The following is a 14,487-nucleotide window of genomic DNA, read 5'->3' as shown; positions in this document are numbered from 1 at the left end:
GCAGACTCAGTAGCACTGGTCGACGTCGCATCATAAATCCATTTTCCCAGGTCAAATGCATCTAACACAAGTGATGCTATGTTGGAAAATATCGACGATGAGAAAGCAGCGGCGTATGCATGATTGCAAATTAAAAGCAATGTCGCTATAAACAGAAGGGCTCTGTAATACGACATGATAGTGCCTCAAGTGTTTTCAGACTTATGGCGAGTGAAACGTTTCAGCACTGAAATTAAAGGCTGTCAAATACATACCTTCTACCTTAGTAGTATGGTGAACTAGTTAAGACATGCTGTTCTATATACACTTGCTTGTATCGATCTTTAAGCGTAATTAGATGAGCTTAAATACGTATAGAATACACAAATACAATATTTGAATTTTCAAGGGAAGTACTTCAAAAAGAACCGTCAATAACAAATATAAAGACTACGACGTTTGCGAATTGCGTTTTTATTAGTTAATTCAACACAAAACTAAATGTATTTCTTTTATTTGTACAAAAGCAATGTTTTTAAACCATATTGTTTTCATTATTTTTTTATTATCTATTTAGAATGTTTTGGTCTTATAACAACAGTTCTGAAGGACCCTACAAAACAATTAAAGGTTACAGTGAGTCGTTAAAGAAATATAAACCCTCTTACTAGTACTTCGTCTCGTAATCGCCGATTCGATTGAACGCTACCATTGGAAAATGCATCGCATGAATAAAACGTGTTACATGTATTTACCTACTGAATGATTTATGTTTTTGCAATTAAACAACTCCACAAAAACCATTCGGATTTTAAAGTATGACAGTAACTAGTCATAACGGTTACATGTCGCTCTTCGGAGTGGGATGCCTAAAAGGTCGCTGGTCGCTACCGCATGACCAACTTATCAGAATCGATAGGTGTTGTAGACCTTTGAAGAACGCAATGAAGTATCATCTGGGTGCCCACAGTTTGATTCCGTTGAGATTTGTCTGAATTTACCTCACTAACGTTTATAATAATAATACGGCACCGATTTGTCTTTAAAGTGCATCTGCCATCGGAAAAGGTTACAATAATGTGGCGCATTTTATAAAAGTGTGAAGTTCAAATTTTCTACATACTGTACATATTACACTGTTTATAAAGGTGTGTGTGCATAATAATGCGATAAAAATAATAAAAATGTATCTACACAATATGAGTCGTCCTTAGATCACAATCAAATCACAAGATGCAACTAGCTTGCATTCATCATTTAACTATCACACTAACTAGCATGATCACGACAAGAAAGTGATAACGACGCGGCTAAAATCTGTGTTGAACATGATGATTATGATAACAGTGATATAAATGATGATGTTCTTCTCGCTGTTGATGTTTAAAGTGCACTTCACGGGAATCATCGCATTGACACCAAAGTTTGTTCCTAGATGAGCATCGCATTGACAGCAAAGTGCGCTTAATTCTTTATAAACATCGAAGTGACAGCAAAGTACGCTTCTTGATAAACATCGCAGTGACAGCAAAGTGCGCTTCTTGATAAACATCGCATTGACAGCAAAGTGTGCTTCTTGATAAACATCGCAGTGACAGCAAAGTGCGCTCCTATGTTAACATCGTATTGACACCAATGTGCGCTTCTTGGTAAACATCGCATTGACACCAAAGTTCGCTCCTTGATAAACATCCCAATGGCACCAAATAGAGCCCCTAAGTACACATCGCATTGACACGAAAGTGCGTTCCTAGGTAAACATCGCATTACACGAAAGTGTGTTCCTTGGTAAGCATGACATCGACACCGAAGCGCTCAAACTGATAAACATCGCATTGACACCAAAGTGTGCCCTTTGATAAACATCGCATTGATATCAAAGGGCTCTCCTTGATAAACATCGCATTGACACCAAAGTGTGGTCCTAGAAAAAGCATCGCATTGACACCAAAGTGTGCTCTTTGATAAACATCGCATTGACACCAAAGTGCTCTCCTTGATAAACATCGCATTGACACCAAAGTGTGGTCTTAGAAAAAGCATCGCATTGACACCAAAGTGTGCTTTTTGATAAACATCGCATTGACACCAAAGGGCTCCCCTTACTTAACATCGCATTTACACCAAACTGTGCTCCTAGAAAAAACATCGCGTTGACACCAAATTAGGCTAATTGATAAACATCGAATTTAAACGAAAGTTACGAAATCTATCGTCGGTAATATGGCGAGAAGTTTGGTTGCATTTTACATGCAAGCTAAATGCGATGTTTTAGTGGCTAACTCGGTGATTCTACTAGGAACTAAAGTTATTAAAGCTTTAACGTGAACGTTTTTCATTTGCTGATATTACCTGTTATTATTAAAAAAGTATTTTGTTTATAAAACATGCATGTACTTACTTTAAATACAAGTTTTAGTACAACGTGACTTTGAAATACCGTTATTCAAGTGTTGATCCATGCGAAACTCGTGATTATCAGTCTTTCGATTATCGGACTAGCTAGTCAATTTTGCCAGGTATACTTCTCGCAAAAGATAACGCGTCACCCGTTGTAATCCTCGTAGTATGTCCATTAAATCGACATGGATTCAAAATACTGAAAAGAGAGACTTATCGTCACTAAAATTTTAACTTAAATACAAAAATCATAAATTTAACCTATCCCTCGAACCCTGCAACACGAATACTCGGAACAAAGCAATGGAAACCAGGATTCTTTTTAATATTGCGAAATATGTTGGGAAAACATATAAAACCTACTCACCTGAAGAATTATCCGTGAAAATTCAAAACATCCGATCCTTAGCGCCACCTTGGAAGTAGCATTTGGCTTATTTATTCATGCATCGCACAAAAGAGGCTGCGCCCGTGATAAACGGCCTTGTCTATACTTAACAAGGCTACACTTTGGAATTTTGTGTCATTTTCATCGTCTCTCATACTTTCTTTTTTTTCAGCTGATGTCCCATCTCTGATTTTAATAGAGGTATCCTATGACAGGTCGAACCATATCGTCGTCTCTCACATCCACCTTGGTGCTTAATCTTACACGCGGACATGCACGCCACCAACACACATACAGTGAACCAAACTACCATACTAAACCACCCACGCACGCACGAACATACACAGGCACGGATTCACGTATACATTAGGACACCTTTAAAGCCCGAAGGTTGCCCTTGTTTTTTCGCGTTCGTACAAGAGCTGCCATGATGCGGGTTTAATATGAAAAGGACCCATTGAACAAGGTAAATGGTACTTCTTTTCGTAAACTGGACCGAATAATCAACTTGCATCACTAAGAAAAAAAATTGAATTGACTTGTTGACAATTTGGTAAAAACGCGACTTTCAAAATAATAATAGTCATTGATTCGAACAAGAATATATACATTATGTTAAAACAAGCCAATAGCACTCATGACTAATACACTGTTTAAAATATTGGTTCAATGATTGATAATCATCATTCGCAATAGCTAAAATAATAATGCGTATGGAACGCTTTTCCTGTATAATAACATAAAAGTTATGTTTCTCCTCGAAATACCGGTACGGTACTCAAGTATGCGTATACTTCCAAAGGTTCCCGGTTCGCATCTCTGGTAAAACAATAGATTTTGTTGTAATTATTGAATTATATTCAATATGTAATATATTTGTTCGTAAACGTATTTATGACATTTTGTAAATAAATAAATAAAACAATATGTTCAGTCCCTTCAATAATGGAATAAAAAATATTTCTAACTATTTTCTTTTTAAAAACGTACTGTTATTTACATGTAATGTATTAATTTGTAAGACTTAAGATGAAAAACACATTAATAAATGTAAGCACCCTTTACTGTATTTGATCTCTTTTCGTCCTGTTTAATGATAATAAAAGACTTTCATTACAAGACAATTTCCACAAAAAAGAAGTGTTGTCCCAGATTATCCTGTGCGGACTATCTGGGACGATATTTTACACACATGCATTAAGCCCCGTTTTCCCAGGGCGAAGCTCGTATATTTTATATGAGCCGTGCTCTGTGAAAAGGGAGTGTAATGCAAACTTGTGAGTATAGCATAGTCCCAGACTAGCCTATGCAGTCCGCACAGGCTAATCAGGAACATAGAGAATAATAGATTAGTGCTGATTATATATCAGGTTTATCATGCGAGGCTTAGAAAACAAAAAGCACGAGCCTTGACGAGTGCTTTTTCGTTTTGGTGCCGAGCATGATAAACATGATCTATAATCAACACTAATCTATTATTCTATTTGTCCCACTTTATATTCAGTTAAACCTTTTTATTTAAACAAACTTACTTAAACTGGATAATTTATGACGTCAATTTGTCAAAAACTGACGTCATTTCGTGCCGTGGTTAATAGCAGAAATTTAATCAACGGAGCTTTAATTAATTAAACGAATTTGCTGTTAAAGTGGGATAAAACACTTTCCGCTTTTATGATATTTTTAGTTTAAAGAAAGTCTCTTCTTAGCAAAAAATCCAGTTTAGTCGGAAAGTGTCGCCCTGATTAGCCTGTGAGAACTACACAGGCTAATCTGGGACGACACTTTAAGCACTTCCATCAAACCCCCTTTTCTCAGAGCATGGGCCATTTTATATCTTATAGCATTGTTCAATTGAAATTTGCCTTGTCTGATGTGAGTATTAATTTACACGCGTGCATTGTCGGAGATGTTTGCAAAGCTGTCAACTTGAAGTCATGTATAATAGATCCAAATTTAGTTCACATTTATGAAAGTCTACCTATAATTGGAACTATAGGCAGAATATATTATTATAAATGTTTAGATTGCCTACCGGACGTATATTTTTACCTGTATGAATCAATTGCTTTACATGTACAATGATTTTCAATAAAAACACATACAAATAAGCTGGAAATTAACTTAGCTTCAGAACGGATATACTTATAAAACCTCAAAGTTCAATGAAAATGATCTACAATGCATCAGAGTGGGCATACATCAGCTGTAATAGTGAGCTTTTAAGTTTATAAATGAACTAACTGCACTCATGCCATATCTCGACATCTTTGTACAGCACCATGTCATATCATTTTTTCATCAACATATTGAATTTAAAGTCGATTTTTTCCATCAATACGATTTTTTTAAGCAACCCTGGCGGATATGTTACTCGGGAACATTGGTTAATATAATTGTCGGTGCAAAACTTTTTCACTGGCATACCTTTAAAGAAATTTGTAGATAAAGTGCTAAATATGGGACAAATCCCTGCATCGTCGACAATTTTTCAAAATTGCCATATTTCAATAAATCCTGAATATTAATAACCAGGATTTTTCTAACATACATGGTAATACCTCCTTTGCATACACCAAAATATATTTTAATTCAAAAATGCCTTTAAACAATTATAGAACTGGATTTACTTACCCTATCGAAATTCATCGAAATCTATCGGCAACTTCTTCTAGTACATCCAACTTCACACAGCATATCGGGTTTCCGGGGGTGGTAAAACTATTTAGCCTCTTCATTAGAGATAAAATTGGTTCATTCAGTAAAACAGTGTTACAAAGACGCGTTCATGTTTCCAATGTTCTGGTGGTATGCTCAAATCAGCCAATGGAATAAATGAAGTGTATTCATTCGTGCCTAGCCGCGGGAAATTTTATTTGAATTTTATTTGACACACAGGTCAGGTAAGGTCAAAAGTGACGTTAAACAGATACGCCGAAAAGTGTATTTGACGTAACCTGTAATGTACATTAGCATACGCAACTGCTTTCCTTCAGGTCGAATAATACTTTTCCTTATAATAAAAGCCTTGAATGGTAAACACATTATGAACTTCACTGTAATATGGTGTTGTCTATATACATGCTTGATGCTAGTATCATATTAAACGATCCGAGAGCTGTGTGCCCCTTTGGTAACACTCGCTGGAAATAGACGCGTCTTTGGTAAATACGCGCGCCAGGACTCTTCCAAGATCACAGGTGTCAGAAGTGAAGACGGCACTGTGTTAAGTTTTGATACATAGTTATATGGCAATTAACAAACGAATAACATTCGACAATGACTACTTCGGAGTTTAAACCCACAAGCATCACTTTATTTAACTGTTAATGGAAAACTTGCGAAGGATTTTAAAAGATGATAACAGAAATCGGCAACGTGAAAACGCCAGAGTAGCACGGAGATTAAGGCCAAAAAGTGTGTTTTATATTAAAGGGATCTTTTCACGCTTTGGTAAATTGACAAAATTGAAAAAAGTTGTTTCAGATTCGCAAATTTTCGTTTTAGTTATGATATTTGTGAGGAAACAGTAATACTGAACATTTACCATGGTCTAATATAGCCATTATATGCATCTTTTGACGATTTTAAAACCTAAAAATTATAAAGCGTTGCAACGCGAAACGATTGAATAATTTGGAGAGTTCTGTTTTTGTCGTTAAATTTTGTGAAACTACGAAGATTGCTTATATAAGGTATAAAATACATTCGTTTGTGTACTCGGCGAAATAGCTCAGTAGGCTAGAGCGTTTTTACTTCAGGACTCTGGCAGGACTCCAGGGGTCACTGGTTCGAAACCTGGTCCGGGCTATGTTCTTTTCCTTTTTTTAATTTTATTCTTGATTTTTTACTGGCGCTTTTACGATCCAATGTTTACATTTATCGATATAAAGCATTTAATGAATAAGTTAAAAAATGCCAAAATCTGTGAAAAGGCCCCTTTAAGATATTTTACCCCACTCTTATTGTAAATTAACCCCTCTACAACCAATGCATCTTGTATTCGTGAACAGTAAAATAGTGATGGTATAGTGCAAGATATACGAAAAAACATTGAAGAAGGCCGTGTAGTTTGCATCAAAAATTGAACCCAGAGTATCAAGCAATACAGTTATACTGGAACTTAAGCAACTAAATGCTGCAGATGGCATGTTTTTGTTTTTGAATGAAAATAGAAATAAAGTCTTACCCAGTGAGCGATAACATTGCGGAATAATTACAAGAGATAAACATGAGAATGTTTGAAATTAAAACAAAGGAAAGTCAATGCATTTATTTGCCAAAACACGCAGTGTGACATTCCTAAGAATTGTTCGTTATGCAACAAATTAAAATACAACAGTAAACAAATACTCAGCAGCGGGAAGACCATTTGAGTCGCGTTTTAAGAAAACTAGGCTTAATGCATGTGCGTGAAGTGTCGTCCCAGATAAGCCAGTGCAGTCCGCACAGGCTAACCAGAGACGACACTTTCCGCTTTTATGGTATTTTTAGTTTCAATAAAGTTCCTCCTTACCGAAAATCAAGTTTAGGCGGAAAGGCTTGATGGATAGACTCAACTCATGACATCATTGTCAGCGCCAGAGCGTTTGTACTTATAGGCTACGTTCTCATATTGAGTAATAATTACCATATTGCTGCCTGTGTACTGGTATATTTTAGGTCATAAAAGTATCGTTTTTCCATATCCTGATATTCGTTTTGGCCAAACCATTTTAATTATTTTCGAAATTGAACATTATGTACATATAAAAGTATAAAGTTTTAAACGAGCCGTCTTTCCAGCAGTGGAATCGTGACCTCACTTTACTGCATCGCATTCCAACCCGCAAGGTATATCAGGGTCAGTTCGCGGCCAGTAAACGGATCTTTATATAATATAGGCGCTATCGCGTTAACTTGGTGAACTGGAATTGTACTTATACAAGAAATATGTTAAACGAAGATATTCGGCGTTATAACTATGGTAGGTCAATCATAGATTCTTAATGTGTTTTCAACAATACCATGATAAATATTATTTTTGATTAATTAAACAAGCATTATTGCATCATTTTGACAAATTTGTTCAGCATGAGCGCGATGATTTCCGATACTGTTTATAATCGAATCAAATAGCAATGCCCGACACACCACTAAAACTGCAGGTTTGTTGGAAGAACGCGCGTATAAATATTTAAAATATGTACGGATACTTCGCGTGTGGCCGGTTGACTTAGATCTATATGTTTTAATTTCACTTCCATTCTCCTTTTGTTTGTCTGTTTATTATGTATAGATATATGCTAACCAATATGTAATAATGCAAAATAAACCGCAAAAACTCCACGTAACATCCCGTTCTCCTAGTGATGCAGCTAAGAACTGCATGGCAAAAGGCATTCGCTATCTTTGATCTCTTTCATTAAACTCTTTACCTTTCACCAACACCAACCACAGGTGGTTAGCGTGTGGCTATGATATTAAAGGGATCTTTTCACGCTTTGGTAAATTGACAAAATTGAAAAAAGTTGTTTCAGATTCGCAAATTTTCGTTTTAGTTATGATATTTGTGAGGAAACAGTAATACTGAACATTTACCATGGTCTAATATAGCCATTATATGCATCTTTTGACGATTTTAAAACCTAAATATTATAAAGCGTTGCAACGCGAAACGATTGAATAATTTGGAGAGTTCTGTTTTTGTCGTTAAATTTTGTGAAACTACGAAGATTGCTTATATAATGTATAAAATACGTCAACTCTGTGTACTCGGCGGAATAGCTCAGTAGGCTAAAGCGTTTTTACTTCAGGACTCTGGCAGGTCTCCAGGGGTCACTGGTTCGAAACATGGACCGGGCCATGTTCTTTTCCTTTTTTAAATTTTATTCTTGATTTTTTACTGGAGCTGTTACGATCCAATGTTTACATTTATCGACATAAAGCATTTAATGAATAAGTTAAAAAATGCCAAAATCTGTGAAAAGGCCCCTTTAATTAGTGAAAACATCATTTTGAATGATAAATAATCATATTATAACGAAAAATTAACTTTTCTTTAGAAAAAAATAATGTCACTATCAAATAGTGATTTTTTTTTCAGAAAAGTTAATTTTTCGTTATAATATGATTATTTATCATTCAAAATGATGTTTTCACTAATTAATATCATAGCCACACGCTAACCATCTGTGACACCAGCCACAATTTGTAAAACCTATGTTTATGTTATCCTACATTTAAAATTGATCAAATTTAAAATAATTTAGAATAATTTTGCGTTTCACCATTTCCACGTGCAAACGGATGAAACAAAATATACCCCACGTGCTAAAGCGTCCGATCGTCAAGGATGAATGATTTTATCGTGAGCTTGCACAGAATGTAGTCAAATGATCACACTTAAACATTATAATCAACATCTTTACTAATAACCGCGATATACACGTGAAAAGTGTTGCATTAGAAAGGTCTCCAAGTGTATAGATATTTGGTTTTAATTTACGCGCACATAAACCAGAATATTGCTGTAGAGGCGCATTAAAACTTTTTGTTTTCAATTCGTCAGCCATAATTATGTTATATTTCATATATTTTGCCTTCAGCCTGCATTAGATATAACTGGTCTTTTCGCAGATTATGCTCACACAACGTTTACGGTTGACCTACTTCCACAAAAATGGCTGTTATGATTATGTAAGACATAACATTCGGAAACCTCTAATGTCCCCGTAGCGCAGTGGATAGCGCGCTGGACTTCTAATCCAGAGGTCGCGGGTTCGAATCCCGCCGGGGATGAGAATTTTAAATCTATTTTGTTCATCTTAACATAATTTTACACTCGTGAGATTTAACAGTCATGCTTAAATGACATAAAGAAAGGTTATTAATTGATAAAATAAGTCATGTTAACACAAATTAATAGAAATAAATCGTGCTCACAGCTAATAATAACTGTTAAAAGCGTTTCGATAAACAGCACATGTGAACTACTCCCAATGAAGTCCAATTCAGAACTGGTAACAATTATTTATTGCATGCCAGAAAAAAGTAATCTGCATCTCCCCCAAGTATGAAAAATAAAGTCTTAACCGCAGGTACAAACAATGCTGGCACCAATAACCAGTGGGTGACAAATCGATGGTCCCAATTCAAAATGCCGAACTTACAAAAACACAAGTTTTCAAGAGACGTATTTTTGTTAAACATTTCTTGCACAAAATCAAATAAATATTATTTTTAACATTTTTAAAAGTGTCTCGTGATAGAGCATGTTCGTATGGAATTAATTTGACGTTAAGTTAATAAATCTGCTGTAAAATGTATCTTCGTCATTTAGACTTGCATTTATGTGATGTTTCGGCAAATTGGACAGCTAATTGTAATAGATATCGTTTCAATAGAATAAATTATTCCACTGTTTTCCATTAGATATAGCAAAGCAATGCGTGTTTTTCTGTTTTACACGGTGGCACAGAGGTGACAACCGCAATTCTTTATTTATATTGTGGCCTCAGCTTAGTAACTTGTGGGAACAACTTATAAAGTTGAGGGAACAACTTCATAAGTTGTGGCTTCAACTTAATAACTTGTGGAAACAACTTTTAAAATAACTTGTGGAAACAACTAAGTACGTTGTCCCCACAACTTATTAAGTTGAGACCTCAGCTTAGTAACTTGTGGCCACAACTTCCTTACTTGTTCCCAAAACTTATTAAGTTGAAGCCTCAACTTTGTAATTTGTTCATTTAACTTACTAAGTTATTCCTTCAACTTAATAACTTGCGGGATCAACTTTGCAAGTTGAGGCCTCAACTTAGAAACTTGTGGAGACAACTTCATAACTTGTTCCCACAACTTATTAGTTGTTGCCTCAACTAAATAACTTGTGGGACCTACTAAGTTGAGGCCACTACTTTAAGTTTAACCAATCAGATCGGCGTTTCATCTTTACCGTTTTATCACAATTAGTACCCCTTATACTACTAGGTGCTCGGGTTCGAGCGCCGGTCTGAGCACTATCCCTGTAAGCTATAGATCCCCGATTCGAACCCTGTCTGAGCACATGCCATGTAAGCCATGGATCCCAGATTTGAGACCCTATCTGAGCAATCGCCAAGTTAGCGACTGGGCTCAGGGTTCGAACGCTGGTGTGAAAACTAGCCACATAAGCGACGGATTCCGGTTTCGAATCCAGGCCTGATAGCTCCCTTTTTGAACGATGGGTCTTTGGGTTTTAGCCCCAGTCCAAGGACTTTCCCTGTAAGCGACTGGGACCCCAGTCTGAGCTTTCGCACTCTACGTAACGGGTCCCGGTTTGGAGGCCCTGCCCGAGCACTCATCCTGTATGCTATGGGCCCCGGGCTAAAATCCCGGCTAAGTACTTACCATTTAAGCGAACGGACCCTGATCCAAGTCATAGTCTAAGCGCCGGACCCGAAAAATGCGGGATTTATAGTTACAGGGCTAGTGCTCAGACCGGCGCTCGAACCCGAACACCCATCGCTTGCAAGGCGAGCTCTTATTCCGGGACTCGAAACCAGGAAATGTTGCTTACGGAGCTAGTGCTCATTTCGGCAACCGGTCGCTTAGAAGGCGAGTGCTCAGTATGGTATGTTAGCGACGGCTGTTTGGTTCGTGTCCCTGTGTGAACCCGTAGCTTTCGGTGCGAGTGCTCAGACTGAGGTTCGCAAACGGGATCCTTCCCTTACTGGGCAAGTGGTAAGACACAGGCTTGAACCCGGGATCCATAGCTTTCAGGGCTAGTACTCAGACTGGGGCTCGAAGCCGGGACCTGTCACTGTTGGTGCACCGAGGCTCGATCTAGAGACCCAAAGCTTTCAGGGCTAATACTCCACCGTGATTCAAACCCAGGGACCGCCGAAAACTTAGGCATCTAGCTCTCCCCACGTAAACGATGGTTCCCGGGATCGAGCCCCGGTCAGAGCAATCGCCCTTTACAAGAAGGGTCCCGGGTTCGAATCCAAAATCCATGGACCATTCTCTTATGAAGCGAGTGCTTCGGGACTCGAAACCGGGATCCGACGCTTACGTTGCTAGTTCTCAGACCAGGGATGGAATCCTGAACCCAGTCGCTAACAAGGCAAGTGCTCAAACAGGGGCTCAATCCTGGGATCCATAGCTTCGTCAATTTACCTTAAACATACATGGCTATATTGATACTTAAATAATATAATTAGCGCGCAAAATGCCGAAGTTACAATTTTTTGCAGCTTCGTCATTTTGACTTCATTCAATTGCGGTTCGTCATTACATCACATGACTTTTTTGAGCTGTTGCGATTGGTTAACTAGTTCGTTATTTTGGGGGTATATGCGCATTGATTTCCCGCTTTGCACAGTATCAAAATCGCGAAATGCCAAAAAATGTAGGTTCGGCATTTTGAATTGGGACCATCGAAATAATGCATCCTTCATTGTGACTGTTTTAACGAGACAAAAGGCATGATCCCATTAATACTTTGTTGTTTGTTGTTTTTGTTTGTTCAAAAATAAACGTAACCCATCAACTAATGAACTTTACAAATCTGCTCAATTAAAAGAAGGGAGCTCACTGTGCCAAACTTACAATTTGTAAACTAGCTTGAATTGTCTCCCATTAATCATGACAGTCCATTTACACTGGCATGACATGTGGCATGTTGGGGGCCTATTCACATGAAAAGTTTGAAATCATGTGAAGTCTGTCGCTTGTAAACATGTTTTTATTTAGCTCACCTGAGCACTACGTGATCGCCTTTTGTCCGTCGTCCGTCGTGCGGCGTCAACATTTGCCTTGTTAACACTCTAGAGGCCACATTTATTTTCCAATCTTCTTGAAATTTGGTCAGAAGATTGGTCTCAATAATACCTTGGATGAGTTCGAAAATGGTTACGTTTGCATGAAAAACATGGCTACCAAACGGCGGGGCATTTTTCCTTATATGGCTATAGTAAAACCTTGTTAACTCTCAAAGAGGCCACATTTCTTTTCAGATCTTCATTTAACTTGGTCAGAAGATTCATCCCAATAATATTTTGGCCAAGTTCGAAAATGATGCCGGTTGGTTGAAAAACATGGCCGCCAGGGGGGGGGGGCAGGCATTTTTCCTTATATGGCTATAGTAAAACCTTGTTAACACTCTAGAGGCCACATTTATTTTCAGATCTTCATGAAACTTGCTCAAAAGATTTTTCCCAATGATATCTTGGATGAGTTCAAAAATGGTAACCTTTGCTTGAAAAACATGGCTGCCCAGGGGTGGAGCATTTTTCCTTATATGGCTAAAGTAAAATCTTGTTAACACTCTGACTTGTTTGCCCAATCTTCATGAAATTTGGTCAGAACATTTGTTTCATGTGTAGTAAAGTTTGGTTTTATTATGTCATTATTATGTAACATTAACTGTATTATGTAATTTTTCATAACACAGAATTTTCATAATTAACATAACTGTTTTAGCCATTAGCACTTATGATAAGCCTATCAACTAAGAGATAGCTGAAAGAAAGACATGTACATGATTTTGCAGTATTTATCTCCCTTGTTTAACATGGTTCAGTAATCTATTTTTAGTTCTGCTCTGGAATTTGGGAAGATATTGATCATTGATAAATGGACTGTTCTGAGAGAAAATATACTACTCTGCCAGTTATGTCTTCTGAACTGTATAAAATAAGATGTTTTGGCTGATTTAATCACCTTTTGATGCTTTCTTAAAAAGGTAACAGCTCTTGAAAAAAGTTGGAATTTTGAAATAATTAAACTCTAAATTATTTTAACACCAGCATCAAGACATTTTGGCATTATTTTCTAAATGATTCTTATTATTTAGATTATTTTTATTTGGTATTTTCTAAATTAGAAAGACTCTATTTTATTTCAATAACTTTAGTAAATTCTTCTTATTGTTATATTTGATTCACTGAAGTTTCCTAATCTCCATAAATATTGTTCTTTAGATTAAGTTAGACCTATTTTGTAAACTAGATTTTTGAAGCACTTTCTAGACTTACAGTAACTAATATTTATATCAGTTTTTGACAGATTGTGAACTTCTTTTTACATCCATTAAGGTATTTGCTGTATGTTGTTCATTTTTGTAACGATACTTAGATTCCTTAGACTTGGCTTGTACCTGTTCTTAATTCTCTGTCATTGTTCTTCATTTTCCGAGTTCTTGGAATAAAAGTAAGTTATTTTTGTTGAGGCTGCTTTGGTTTTCACTTATGAATAAATTCTTTGAGTGTATTCAGGCGTCTCTGGCTGGATGCCTTTAGTTAATTGCATTACAACCAGTCAGTGGTGTCATCATGACCGGAAATAAGCATTCGTCAAATAAATATTTCCGCATAACATAAGTGCTCACAAAGTTACATAACACGTAACCGTCCTGTGACCGGTTCATTTGCGTAAGTGAAGGAGATCGCACTACCACACCTGGATACGACAATAGAGTTCGATAATGGTTTGGATCGGTAAAAAAACATGGCCGCCAGGGGGGCCTTTTTCCTTATATTTATATGGTAAAAAAGCTTGTGAACACTCTAGAAGTCACGTTTTTTGCCTAATCATCATGAAATTTTGTCAAAACATTAGTTATGTGGATGTCTCGGACAACTTTGAAAATGGTCGTGATCAGTGAAAAAACATGACCGCCAGGGAGTGGGGCAGTTTTCTTTATATGTATATAGTGAAAACATGTGAACAGTCTAGAAGACACATTTTTTGCCCAATCT

At 36.9% G+C, this 14,487-nt stretch overlaps 1 protein-coding gene and 1 non-coding gene across 2 annotated transcripts in view; one reads left to right on the top strand and one right to left on the bottom strand.

The window, feature by feature from the left end:
- The window catches only part of LOC127839628 (uncharacterized), a 1,801-nt gene extending 1,626 nt beyond the window's left edge, over nucleotides 1–175 (bottom strand). Inside the window, exon 1 of the mRNA XM_052368014.1 lies at nucleotides 1–175. This exon is cut by the window's left edge and continues 818 nt beyond it. The gene's annotated coding sequence lies outside the window, so the exon portion shown is untranslated.
- Nucleotides 176–9,474: 9,299 nt separating this feature from the next.
- Nucleotides 9,475–9,547, top strand: Trnar-ucu (transfer RNA arginine (anticodon UCU)). Its single transcript has one exon. It is a non-coding gene; the product is annotated as a tRNA-Arg (tRNA).
- The last annotated feature ends 4,940 nt before the right edge of the window (nucleotides 9,548–14,487 follow it).

This window comes from Dreissena polymorpha, chromosome 7 (genome assembly GCF_020536995.1).
Source record: "Dreissena polymorpha isolate Duluth1 chromosome 7, UMN_Dpol_1.0, whole genome shotgun sequence".
NCBI classification, from domain to species: Eukaryota; Metazoa; Mollusca; class Bivalvia; order Myida; family Dreissenidae; genus Dreissena; species Dreissena polymorpha.
The sequence above is the reverse complement of the archived record's forward strand: the minus strand, read 5'-3'. Positions and strand labels throughout refer to the sequence as shown.